This window comes from Oryctolagus cuniculus, chromosome 10 (assembly GCF_051225735.1).
Source record: "Oryctolagus cuniculus isolate XC-2025 breed Fujian yellow rabbit chromosome 10, ASM5122573v1, whole genome shotgun sequence".
Lineage (NCBI taxonomy): Eukaryota > Metazoa > Chordata > Mammalia > Lagomorpha > Leporidae > Oryctolagus > Oryctolagus cuniculus.
In genome coordinates this window covers 74264898-74276952 of record NC_142876.1, presented here as the reverse complement: position 1 = coordinate 74276952, position 12055 = coordinate 74264898, and the positions used below count along the sequence as shown (strand labels likewise).

Below are 12055 nucleotides of genomic sequence, written 5' to 3'. Positions count from 1 at the left end.
CAGGTGGCGCAGAGGGCCCGCGGGTTGGGCTGCGCGAGGCACCGGGCCCTGAGTGGTGGGCAACCGCGCCCTGGCGTCGTCTTCGGGCGGTGGTCGTGGTCGTGGTCGTGGTCACAGTCATTGGGCTCCCTGGGAGACAGGAGCCCGGGAGGGGCGGTGGGAGTGCAGGTGCCGGGAGCTGCTGGTGCGGCGGGCTGCGGGGTTGGGGCGGCCGGCAGGGGAGCGCCCTGGCGGGCGGTGAGTCGCTGGTTTGGGGTTGGAGGGGGCGCGCTGGATGGCGCGGGGCGTGGCCTGTGTCCCGGGGTGGGCCCCGGGGTTGGCGGTGGGGCTGCGGCAGCCGGGGACAGCTGGCCGGCCAGCCCGTGCCCGTGCCCGTGCCCGTGCCCGTGCCCGTGCCCGTGCCCAGGCCCAGGCCCAGGCCCAGGCCCAGGCCCAGGCCCGAGGCGCGGGCGGGCTGGGGCTGCCAGGTGGAGGGGTCGGGCTTCTGCCCCCTGCTGGAGCTGCGTTGGGGGTCGCAGGGGTCCCGGCGTGCGGGCTGGCGGATGGGGGCGTGGCTAGGCAGCCAGCCAAAGGCGAGCAAAAGGGGAGGGTGCCGCGGGGCAAAAGCCTACAGCACCCGGTATTCCCAGGCGGTCTCCCATCCAAGTACTAACCAGGCCCGACCCTGCTTAGCTTCCGAGATCAGACGAGATCGGGCGCGTTCAGGGTGGTATGGCCGTAGACGCCAGAGGCCGCCTCCAGGCCCCTCTTGAGTGCGCGCCCGCACAGCCGCCGCCGCCGCCGCCGCCGCCGCCGCCGCCGCCGCCGCCGCCTCCTCTTCCTGCCCGCTCCCCGCTCTCACTCCCATTCCCATTCCCATTCCCACTCCCGCTCCCGCTCCCGCTGCCGCTTCTCCTCCGCCTCCTCCCTCTTTTCTCTTCTCTTCTCTTCTCCTCCTCCCCCCCCCTCCTCCTCAGCCGCCCTCCGCCTAGCCCTGCACCAGTGCCCGAACTCCAGCCCTCCGCCTGCCCAGCCCAGGACCTGCAGCACCGGGCGCCCAGTCGGCACGCTGCCGCCAAGCCAAGGGGAGCCAACCTCCTCCGGCTGCCGCTGGCCACAGGGAACTCCTACTCTCTCTTTCTAGGCCGGATCCCCTGCCTGCCGCCATCGCCCAGCCACACGCCAGCCGTGCCCGGCAGCCTCCACGCCTGCCCAGGGCTGCGCCCCGCGGCTCGCGGGTCCCGGCACCAGGGGGTTCGGCGCCCCACACCACCGCGGCCCGGGCCTTCCCTCCTACCCGGCCGCCAGCAGCCCCCCCACCGCTGACGCACAGGTCGCCCGCCCTCCCCCGGCACGGCCGCCGCGCCTCCACACACTCCCACGCCGCGAGGACAGCTGAGGGCCTGGGGACCCTTGTCCCCGCTCGGTCACGGGGGCCCAAGTGGGGCAGCAGGTCGGGAAGGAGGGCGGCAGCGTACGGAATCACCCCCGCCGCACGCTCGCGTGGGCACTCACACACACACACACACACACACACGCCTACACAAGGGGCACACAGTCGCACACCCCGACACCCTTCCTGGCACAGAGGGATTTCCGTCCTCAGCGCCCGTTCCCTCACGGGAGGGTGGGGCGCTTCAGCGCGACCCGCACCCTCCAGCCCGGCAGCCAGTTCGAGACCACAGGCTGTGTGCTGCCTGCCTGCCACGGACCCTCTGTCCCGGGGAGGTCCTGTGGGCACGCAGCCTGTGGCCGCGGGTCTCTGCCTGGCCTGCCAAAAGGGTGCCCCGTTTGGATGCTGTGTGAGTCAGGGCTGATGGGGGAGAGGGGGACAGAGAGAGGAGAGAGAGACAGAGAGAGAGAGAGAAAGAGAGAGAGACGTGTAGGTGTTGGTGTAAGTCAGAGACAGAGGGAGAGGGTGCCTGTATTGCCTGCGAGGCTTGGTGTGGGGTCCCTCCTTTGCGCTCTGGAGGGCTTCCGCGGCTGTGGCGCGTGGCCGCCGCACGGCCAGGTGGCGCAGAGGGCCCGCGGGTTGGGCTGCGCGAGGCACCGGGCCCTGAGTGGTGGGCAACCGCGCCCTGGCGTCGTCTTCGGGCGGTGGTCGTGGTCGTGGTCGTGGTCACAGTCATTGGGCTCCCTGGGAGACAGGAGCCCGGGAGGGGCGGTGGGAGTGCAGGTGCCGGGAGCTGCTGGTGCGGCGGGCTGCGGGGTTGGGGCGGCCGGCAGGGGAGCGCCCTGGCGGGCGGTGAGTCGCTGGTTTGGGGTTGGAGGGGGCGCGCTGGATGGCGCGGGGCGTGGCCTGTGTCCCGGGGTGGGCCCCGGGGTTGGCGGTGGGGCTGCGGCAGCCGGGGACAGCTGGCCGGCCAGCCCGTGCCCGTGCCCGTGCCCGTGCCCGTGCCCGTGCCCGTGCCCAGGCCCAGGCCCAGGCCCAGGCCCAGGCCCAGGCCCGAGGCGCGGGCGGGCTGGGGCTGCCAGGTGGAGGGGTCGGGCTTCTGCCCCCTGCTGGAGCTGCGTTGGGGGTCGCAGGGGTCCCGGCGTGCGGGCTGGCGGATGGGGGCGTGGCTAGGCAGCCAGCCAAAGGCGAGCAAAAGGGGAGGGTGCCGCGGGGCAAAAGCCTACAGCACCCGGTATTCCCAGGCGGTCTCCCATCCAAGTACTAACCAGGCCCGACCCTGCTTAGCTTCCGAGATCAGACGAGATCGGGCGCGTTCAGGGTGGTATGGCCGTAGACGCCAGAGGCCGCCTCCAGGCCCCTCTTGAGTGCGCGCCCGCACAGCCGCCGCCGCCGCCGCCGCCGCCGCCGCCGCCGCCGCCTCCTCTTCCTGCCCGCTCCCCGCTCTCACTCCCATTCCCATTCCCATTCCCACTCCCGCTCCCGCTCCCGCTGCCGCTTCTCCTCCGCCTCCTCCCTCTTTTCTCTTCTCTTCTCTTCTCCTCCTCCCCCCCCCCTCCTCAGCCGCCCTCCGCCTAGCCCTGCACCAGTGCCCGAACTCCAGCCCTCCGCCTGCCCAGCCCAGGACCTGCAGCACCGGGCGCCCAGTCGGCACGCTGCCGCCAAGCCAAGGGGAGCCAACCTCCTCCGGCTGCCGCTGGCCACAGGGAACTCCTACTCTCTCTTTCTAGGCCGGATCCCCTGCCTGCCGCCATCGCCCAGCCACACGCCAGCCGTGCCCGGCAGCCTCCACGCCTGCCCAGGGCTGCGCCCCGCGGCTCGCGGGTCCCGGCACCAGGGGGTTCGGCGCCCCACACCACCGCGGCCCGGGCCTTCCCTCCTACCCGGCCGCCAGCAGCCCCCCCACCGCTGACGCACAGGTCGCCCGCCCTCCCCCGGCACGGCCGCCGCGCCTCCACACACTCCCACGCCGCGAGGACAGCTGAGGGCCTGGGGACCCTTGTCCCCGCTCGGTCACGGGGGCCCAAGTGGGGCAGCAGGTCGGGAAGGAGGGCGGCAGCGCACGGAATCACCCCCGCCGCACGCTCGCGTGGGCACTCACACACACACACACACACACACACACGCCTACACAAGGGGCACACAGTCGCACACCCCGACACCCTTCGTGGCACAGAGGGATTTCCGTCCTCAGCGCCCGTTCCCTCACGGGAGGGTGGGGCGCTTCAGCGCGACCCGCACCCTCCAGCCCGGCAGCCAGTTCGAGACTGTCGCTCCCCCTCTTCATGGAGGAACGACACAGGACCCTGCGCTGTTCTTTCGTCTGCTCGGCCCTCCCCGGGTTTGCTGCTGGTTCTTCCCGGGTTGGCTACCGTCCCTTCCACCTCCGTGGAAGGGCGGTTCCCCCTGCCACATTCCCCACTTCCGCGGGGGAGCGGCACACCGCCGGCCGGCCGGCCGGCTCTCTCGGGGGCTGCACAGGTGTTCCCCTTAGATGTTCCTGGTGCATGTTGTCTCTCTCCTCCTTTATAGTCCTCTTCCGCCAATCCCAACTCGGCTGCCCACACGCCAAGTACGCTGCTCTCCTCCAATCAGGAGCAGGATCAGCTCCTGGAGGTCATCACTCAAGTTGGCAAGAGGCAGCTGCATAGAAGCTGTTTTCTCCTCTCCCAGCGCCATATTGTGGGAGAGCAGATGCATAGAATAAGTCTTAATTCCAGTAACTCAGTCCAATCCGAGTTGCTCCCCACAGAGACCACAGGCTGTGTGCTGCCTGCCTGCCACGGACCCTCTGTCCCGGGGAGGTCCTGTGGGCACGCAGCCTGTGGCCGCGGGTCTCTGCCTGGCCTGCCAAAAGGGTGCCCCGTTTGGATGCTGTGTGAGTCAGGGCTGATGGGGGAGAGGGGGACAGAGAGAGGAGAGAGAGACAGAGAGAGAGAGAGAAAGAGAGAGAGACGTGTAGGTGTTGGTGTAAGTCAGAGACAGAGGGAGAGGGTGCCTGTATTGCCTGCGAGGCTTGGTGTGGGGTCCCTCCTTTGCGCTCTGGAGGGCTTCCGCGGCTGTGGCGCGTGGCCGCCGCACGGCCAGGTGGCGCAGAGGGCCCGTGGGTTGGGCTGCGCGAGGCACCGGGCCCTGAGTGGTGGGCAACCGCGCCCTGGCGTCGTCTTCGGGCGGTGGTCGTGGTCGTGGTCGTGGTCACAGTCATTGGGCTCCCTGGGAGACAGGAGCCCGGGAGGGGCGGTGGGAGTGCAGGTGCCGGGAGCTGCTGGTGCGGCGGGCTGCGGGGTTGGGGCGGCCGGCAGGGGAGCGCCCTGGCGGGCGGTGAGTCGCTGGTTTGGGGTTGGAGGGGGCGCGCTGGATGGCGCGGGGCGTGGCCTGTGTCCCGGGGTGGGCCCCGGGGTTGGCGGTGGGGCTGCGGCAGCCGGGGACAGCTGGCCGGCCCGCCCGTGCCCGTGCCCGTGCCCGTGCCCAGGCCCAGGCCCGAGGCGCGGGCGGGCTGGGGCTGCCAGGTGGAGGGGTCGGGCTTCTGCCCCCTGCTGGAGCTGCGTTGGGGGTCGCAGGGGTCCCGGCGTGCGGGCTGGCGGATGGGGGCGTGGCTAGGCAGCCAGCCAAAGGCGAGCAAAAGGGGAGGGTGCCGCGGGGCAAAAGCCTACAGCACCCGGTATTCCCAGGCGGTCTCCCATCCAAGTACTAACCAGGCCCGACCCTGCTTAGCTTCCGAGATCAGACGAGATCGGGCGCGTTCAGGGTGGTATGGCCGTAGACGCCAGAGGCCGCCTCCAGGCCCCTCTTGAGTGCGCGCCCGCACAGCCGCCGCCGCCGCCGCCGCCGCCGCCTCCTCTTCCTGCCCGCTCCCCGCTCTCACTCCCATTCCCATTCCCATTCCCACTCCCGCTCCCGCTCCCGCTGCCGCTTCTCCTCCGCCTCCTCCCTCTTTTCTCTTCTCTTCTCTTCTCCTCCTCCCCCCCCTCCTCCTCAGCCGCCCTCCGCCTAGCCCTGCACCAGTGCCCGAACTCCAGCCCTCCGCCTGCCCAGCCCAGGACCTGCAGCACCGGGCGCCCAGTCGGCACGCTGCCGCCAAGCCAAGGGGAGCCAACCTCCTCCGGCTGCCGCTGGCCACAGGGAACTCCTACTCTCTCTTTCTAGGCCGGATCCCCTGCCTGCCGCCATCGCCCAGCCACACGCCAGCCGTGCCCGGCAGCCTCCACGCCTGCCCAGGGCTGCGCCCCGCGGCTCGCGGGTCCCGGCACCAGGGGGTTCGGCGCCCCACACCACCGCGGCCCGGGCCTTCCCTCCTACCCGGCCGCCAGCAGCCCCCCCACCGCTGACGCACAGGTCGCCCGCCCTCCCCCGGCACGGCCGCCGCGCCTCCACACACTCCCACGCCGCGAGGACAGCTGAGGGCCTGGGGACCCTTGTCCCCGCTCGGTCACGGGGGCCCAAGTGGGGCAGCAGGTCGGGAAGGAGGGCGGCAGCGCACGGAATCACCCCCGCCGCACGCTCGCGTGGGCACTCACACACACACACACACACACACACGCCTACACAAGGGGCACACAGTCGCACACCCCGACACCCTTCGTGGCACAGAGGGATTTCCGTCCTCAGCGCCCGTTCCCTCACGGGAGGGTGGGGCGCTTCAGCGCGACCCGCACCCTCCAGCCCGGCAGCCAGTTCGAGACTGTCGCTCCCCCTCTTCATGGAGGAACGACACAGGACCCTGCGCTGTTCTTTCGTCTGCTCGGCCCTCCCCGGGTTTGCTGCTGGTTCTTCCCGGGTTGGCTACCGTCCCTTCCACCTCCGTGGAAGGGCGGTTCCCCCTGCCACATTCCCCACTTCCGCGGGGGAGCGGCACACTGCCGGCCGGCCGGCCGGCTCTCTCGGGGGCTGCACAGGTGTTCCCCTTAGATGTTCCTGGTGCATGTTGTCTCTCTCCTCCTTTATAGTCCTCTTCCGCCAATCCCAACTCGGCTGCCCACACGCCAAGTACGCTGCTCTCCTCCAATCAGGAGCAGGATCAGCTCCTGGAGGTCATCACTCAAGTTGGCAAGAGGCAGCTGCATAGAAGCTGTTTTCTCCTCTCCCAGCGCCATATTGTGGGAGAGCAGATGCATAGAATAAGTCTTAATTCCAGTAACTCAGTCCAATCCGAGTTGCTCCCCACAGAGACCACAGGCTGTGTGCTGCCTGCCTGCCACGGACCCTCTGTCCCGGGGAGGTCCTGTGGGCACGCAGCCTGTGGCCGCGGGTCTCTGCCTGGCCTGCCAAAAGGGTGCCCCGTTTGGATGCTGTGTGAGTCAGGGCTGATGGGGGAGAGGGGGACAGAGAGAGGAGAGAGAGACAGAGAGAGAGAGAGAAAGAGAGAGAGACGTGTAGGTGTTGGTGTAAGTCAGAGACAGAGGGAGAGGGTGCCTGTATTGCCTGCGAGGCTTGGTGTGGGGTCCCTCCTTTGCGCTCTGGAGGGCTTCCGCGGCTGTGGCGCGTGGCCGCCGCACGGCCAGGTGGCGCAGAGGGCCCGCGGGTTGGGCTGCGCGAGGCACCGGGCCCTGAGTGGTGGGCAACCGCGCCCTGGCGTCGTCTTCGGGCGGTGGTCGTGGTCGTGGTCGTGGTCACAGTCATTGGGCTCCCTGGGAGACAGGAGCCCGGGAGGGGCGGTGGGAGTGCAGGTGCCGGGAGCTGCTGGTGCGGCGGGCTGCGGGGTTGGGGCGGCCGGCAGGGGAGCGCCCTGGCGGGCGGTGAGTCGCTGGTTTGGGGTTGGAGGGGGCGCGCTGGATGGCGCGGGGCGTGGCCTGTGTCCCGGGGTGGGCCCCGGGGTTGGCGGTGGGGCTGCGGCAGCCGGGGACAGCTGGCCGGCCCGCCCGTGCCCGTGCCCGTGCCCGTGCCTAGGCCCAGGCCCGAGGCGCGGGCGGGCTGGGGCTGCCAGGTGGAGGGGTCGGGCTTCTGCCCCCTGCTGGAGCTGCGTTGGGGGTCGCAGGGGTCCCGGCGTGCGGGCTGGCGGATGGGGGCGTGGCTAGGCAGCCAGCCAAAGGCGAGCAAAAGGGGAGGGTGCCGCGGGGCAAAAGCCTACAGCACCCGGTATTCCCAGGCGGTCTCCCATCCAAGTACTAACCAGGCCCGACCCTGCTTAGCTTCCGAGATCAGACGAGATCGGGCGCGTTCAGGGTGGTATGGCCGTAGACGCCAGAGGCTGCCTCCAGGCCCCTCTTGAGTGCGCGCCCGCACAGCCGCCGCCGCCGCCGCCGCCGCCGCCGCCGCCGCCGCCGCCGCCTCCTCTTCCTGCCCGCTCCCCGCTCTCACTCCCATTCCCATTCCCATTCCCACTCCCGCTCCCGCTCCCGCTGCCGCTTCTCCTCCGCCTCCTCCCTCTTTTCTCTTCTCTTCTCTTCTCCTCCTCCCCCCCCCTCCTCCTCAGCCGCCCTCCGCCTAGCCCTGCACCAGTGCCCGAACTCCAGCCCTCCGCCTGCCCAGCCCAGGACCTGCAGCACCGGGCGCCCAGTCGGCACGCTGCCGCCAAGCCAAGGGGAGCCAACCTCCTCCGGCTGCCGCTGGCCACAGGGAACTCCTACTCTCTCTTTCTAGGCCGGATCCCCTGCCTGCCGCCATCGCCCAGCCACACGCCAGCCGTGCCCGGCAGCCTCCACGCCTGCCCAGGGCTGCGCCCCGCGGCTCGCGGGTCCCGGCACCAGGGGGTTCGGCGCCCCACACCACCGCGGCCCGGGCCTTCCCTCCTACCCGGCCGCCAGCAGCCCCCCCACCGCTGACGCACAGGTCGCCCGCCCTCCCCCGGCACGGCCGCCGCGCCTCCACACACTCCCACGCCGCGAGGACAGCTGAGGGCCTGGGGACCCTTGTCCCCGCTCGGTCACGGGGGCCCAAGTGGGGCAGCAGGTCGGGAAGGAGGGCGGCAGCGCACGGAATCACCCCCGCCGCACGCTCGCGTGGGCACTCACACACACACACACACACACACACACGCCTACACAAGGGGCACACAGTCGCACACCCCGACACCCTTCGTGGCACAGAGGGATTTCCGTCCTCAGCGCCCGTTCCCTCACGGGAGGGTGGGGCGCTTCAGCGCGACCCGCACCCTCCAGCCCGGCAGCCAGTTCGAGACCACAGGCTGTGTGCTGCCTGCCTGCCACGGACCCTCTGTCCCGGGGAGGTCCTGTGGGCACGCAGCCTGTGGCCGCGGGTCTCTGCCTGGCCTGCCAAAAGGGTGCCCCGTTTGGATGCTGTGTGAGTCAGGGCTGATGGGGGAGAGGGGGACAGAGAGAGGAGAGAGAGACAGAGAGAGAGAGAGAAAGAGAGAGAGACGTGTAGGTGTTGGTGTAAGTCAGAGACAGAGGGAGAGGGTGCCTGTATTGCCTGCGAGGCTTGGTGTGGGGTCCCTCCTTTGCGCTCTGGAGGGCTTCCGCGGCTGTGGCGCGTGGCCGCCGCACGGCCAGGTGGCGCAGAGGGCCCGCGGGTTGGGCTGCGCGAGGCACCGGGCCCTGAGTGGTGGGCAACCGCGCCCTGGCGTCGTCTTCGGGCGGTGGTCGTGGTCGTGGTCGTGGTCACAGTCATTGGGCTCCCTGGGAGACAGGAGCCCGGGAGGGGCGGTGGGAGTGCAGGTGCCGGGAGCTGCTGGTGCGGCGGGCTGCGGGGTTGGGGCGGCCGGCAGGGGAGCGCCCTGGCGGGCGGTGAGTCGCTGGTTTGGGGTTGGAGGGGGCGCGCTGGATGGCGCGGGGCGTGGCCTGTGTCCCGGGGTGGGCCCCGGGGTTGGCGGTGGGGCTGCGGCAGCCGGGGACAGCTGGCCGGCCCGCCCGTGCCCGTGCCCGTGCCCGTGCCCAGGCCCAGGCCCGAGGCGCGGGCGGGCTGGGGCTGCCAGGTGGAGGGGTCGGGCTTCTGCCCCCTGCTGGAGCTGCGTTGGGGGTCGCAGGGGTCCCGGCGTGCGGGCTGGCGGATGGGGGCGTGGCTAGGCAGCCAGCCAAAGGCGAGCAAAAGGGGAGGGTGCCGCGGGGCAAAAGCCTACAGCACCCGGTATTCCCAGGCGGTCTCCCATCCAAGTACTAACCAGGCCCGACCCTGCTTAGCTTCCGAGATCAGACGAGATCGGGCGCGTTCAGGGTGGTATGGCCGTAGACGCCAGAGGCCGCCTCCAGGCCCCTCTTGAGTGCGCGCCCGCACAGCCGCCGCCGCCGCCGCCGCCGCCGCCGCCGCCGCCTCCTCTTCCTGCCCGCTCCCCGCTCTCACTCCCATTCCCATTCCCATTCCCACTCCCGCTCCCGCTCCCGCTGCCGCTTCTCCTCCGCCTCCTCCCTCTTTTCTCTTCTCTTCTCTTCTCCTCCTCCCCCCCCTCCTCCTCAGCCGCCCTCCGCCTAGCCCTGCACCAGTGCCCGAACTCCAGCCCTCCGCCTGCCCAGCCCAGGACCTGCAGCACCGGGCGCCCAGTCGGCACGCTGCCGCCAAGCCAAGGGGAGCCAACCTCCTCCGGCTGCCGCTGGCCACAGGGAACTCCTACTCTCTCTTTCTAGGCCGGATCCCCTGCCTGCCGCCATCGCCCAGCCACACGCCAGCCGTGCCCGGCAGCCTCCACGCCTGCCCAGGGCTGCGCCCCGCGGCTCGCGGGTCCCGGCACCAGGGGGTTCGGCGCCCCACACCACCGCGGCCCGGGCCTTCCCTCCTACCCGGCCGCCAGCAGCCCCCCCACCGCTGACGCACAGGTCGCCCGCCCTCCCCCGGCACGGCCGCCGCGCCTCCACACACTCCCACGCCGCGAGGACAGCTGAGGGCCTGGGGACCCTTGTCCCCGCTCGGTCACGGGGGCCCAAGTGGGGCAGCAGGTCGGGAAGGAGGGCGGCAGCGCACGGAATCACCCCCGCCGCACGCTCGCGTGGGCACTCACACACACACACACACACACACACACACACGCCTACACAAGGGGCACACAGTCGCACACCCCGACACCCTTCGTGGCACAGAGGGATTTCCGTCCTCAGCGCCCGTTCCCTCACGGGAGGGTGGGGCGCTTCAGCGCGACCCGCACCCTCCAGCCCGGCAGCCAGTTCGAGACTGTCGCTCCCCCTCTTCATGGAGGAACGACACAGGACCCTGCGCTGTTCTTTCGTCTGCTCGGCCCTCCCCGGGTTTGCTGCTGGTTCTTCCCGGGTTGGCTACCGTCCCTTCCACCTCCGTGGAAGGGCGGTTCCCCCTGCCACATTCCCCACTTCCGCGGGGGAGCGGCACACCGCCGGCCGGCCGGCCGGCTCTCTCGGGGGCTGCACAGGTGTTCCCCTTAGATGTTCCTGGTGCATGTTGTCTCTCTCCTCCTTTATAGTCCTCTTCCGCCAATCCCAACTCGGCTGCCCACACGCCAAGTACGCTGCTCTCCTCCAATCAGGAGCAGGATCAGCTCCTGGAGGTCATCACTCAAGTTGGCAAGAGGCAGCTGCATAGAAGCTGTTTTCTCCTCTCCCAGCGCCATATTGTGGGAGAGCAGATGCATAGAATAAGTCTTAATTCCAGTAACTCAGTCCAATCCGAGTTGCTCCCCACAGAGACCACAGGCTGTGTGCTGCCTGCCTGCCACGGACCCTCTGTCCCGGGGAGGTCCTGTGGGCACGCAGCCTGTGGCCGCGGGTCTCTGCCTGGCCTGCCAAAAGGGTGCCCCGTTTGGATGCTGTGTGAGTCAGGGCTGATGGGGGAGAGGGGGACAGAGAGAGGAGAGAGAGACAGAGAGAGAGAGAGAAAGAGAGAGAGACGTGTAGGTGTTGGTGTAAGTCAGAGACAGAGGGAGAGGGTGCCTGTATTGCCTGCGAGGCTTGGTGTGGGGTCCCTCCTTTGCGCTCTGGAGGGCTTCCGCGGCTGTGGCGCGTGGCCGCCGCACGGCCAGGTGGCGCAGAGGGCCCGCGGGTTGGGCTGCGCGAGGCACCGGGCCCTGAGTGGTGGGCAACCGCGCCCTGGCGTCGTCTTCGGGCGGTGGTCGTGGTCGTGGTCGTGGTCACAGTCATTGGGCTCCCTGGGAGACAGGAGCCCGGGAGGGGCGGTGGGAGTGCAGGTGCCGGGAGCTGCTGGTGCGGCGGGCTGCGGGGTTGGGGCGGCCGGCAGGGGAGCGCCCTGGCGGGCGGTGAGTCGCTGGTTTGGGGTTGGAGGGGGCGCGCTGGATGGCGCGGGGCGTGGCCTGTGTCCCGGGGTGGGCCCCGGGGTTGGCGGTGGGGCTGCGGCAGCCGGGGACAGCTGGCCGGCCCGCCCGTGCCCGTGCCCGTGCCCGTGCCCAGGCCCAGGCCCGAGGCGCGGGCGGGCTGGGGCTGCCAGGTGGAGGGGTCGGGCTTCTGCCCCCTGCTGGAGCTGCGTTGGGGGTCGCAGGGGTCCCGGCGTGCGGGCTGGCGGATGGGGGCGTGGCTAGGCAGCCAGCCAAAGGCGAGCAAAAGGGGAGGGTGCCGCGGGGCAAAAGCCTACAGCACCCGGTATTCCCAGGCGGTCTCCCATCCAAGTACTAACCAGGCCCGACCCTGCTTAGCTTCCGAGATCAGACGAGATCGGGCGCGTTCAGGGTGGTATGGCCGTAGACGCCAGAGGCTGCCTCCAGGCCCCTCTTGAGTGCGCGCCCGCACAGCCGCCGCCGCCGCCGCCGCCGCCGCCGCCTCCTCCTCCTCCTCCTGCCCGCTCCCCGCTCTCACTCCCATTCCCATTCCCATT

General features: G+C 70.7%; 6 non-coding genes across 6 annotated transcripts; all 6 read right to left on the bottom strand.

The window, feature by feature from the left end:
- Positions 1–604: 604 nt before the first annotated feature.
- On the bottom strand, positions 605–723 carry LOC149124111 (5S ribosomal RNA). The gene has a single exon (XR_016215327.1). It is a non-coding gene; the product is annotated as a 5S ribosomal RNA (ribosomal RNA).
- Positions 724–2591: 1868 nt separating this feature from the next.
- LOC149124110 (5S ribosomal RNA) lies at positions 2592–2710 on the bottom strand. The gene has a single exon (XR_016215326.1). It is a non-coding gene; the product is annotated as a 5S ribosomal RNA (ribosomal RNA).
- A 2308-nt stretch (positions 2711–5018) lies between these two features.
- LOC149124109 (5S ribosomal RNA) lies at positions 5019–5137 on the bottom strand. The gene has a single exon (XR_016215325.1). It is a non-coding gene; the product is annotated as a 5S ribosomal RNA (ribosomal RNA).
- A 2295-nt stretch (positions 5138–7432) lies between these two features.
- LOC149124108 (5S ribosomal RNA) lies at positions 7433–7551 on the bottom strand. Its single transcript, XR_016215324.1, has one exon. It is a non-coding gene; the product is annotated as a 5S ribosomal RNA (ribosomal RNA).
- A 1828-nt stretch (positions 7552–9379) lies between these two features.
- Positions 9380–9498, bottom strand: LOC149124107 (5S ribosomal RNA). Its single transcript, XR_016215323.1, has one exon. It is a non-coding gene; the product is annotated as a 5S ribosomal RNA (ribosomal RNA).
- A 2310-nt stretch (positions 9499–11808) lies between these two features.
- On the bottom strand, positions 11809–11927 carry LOC149124106 (5S ribosomal RNA). Its single transcript, XR_016215322.1, has one exon. It is a non-coding gene; the product is annotated as a 5S ribosomal RNA (ribosomal RNA).
- Between the last annotated feature and the right edge of the window lie 128 nt (positions 11928–12055).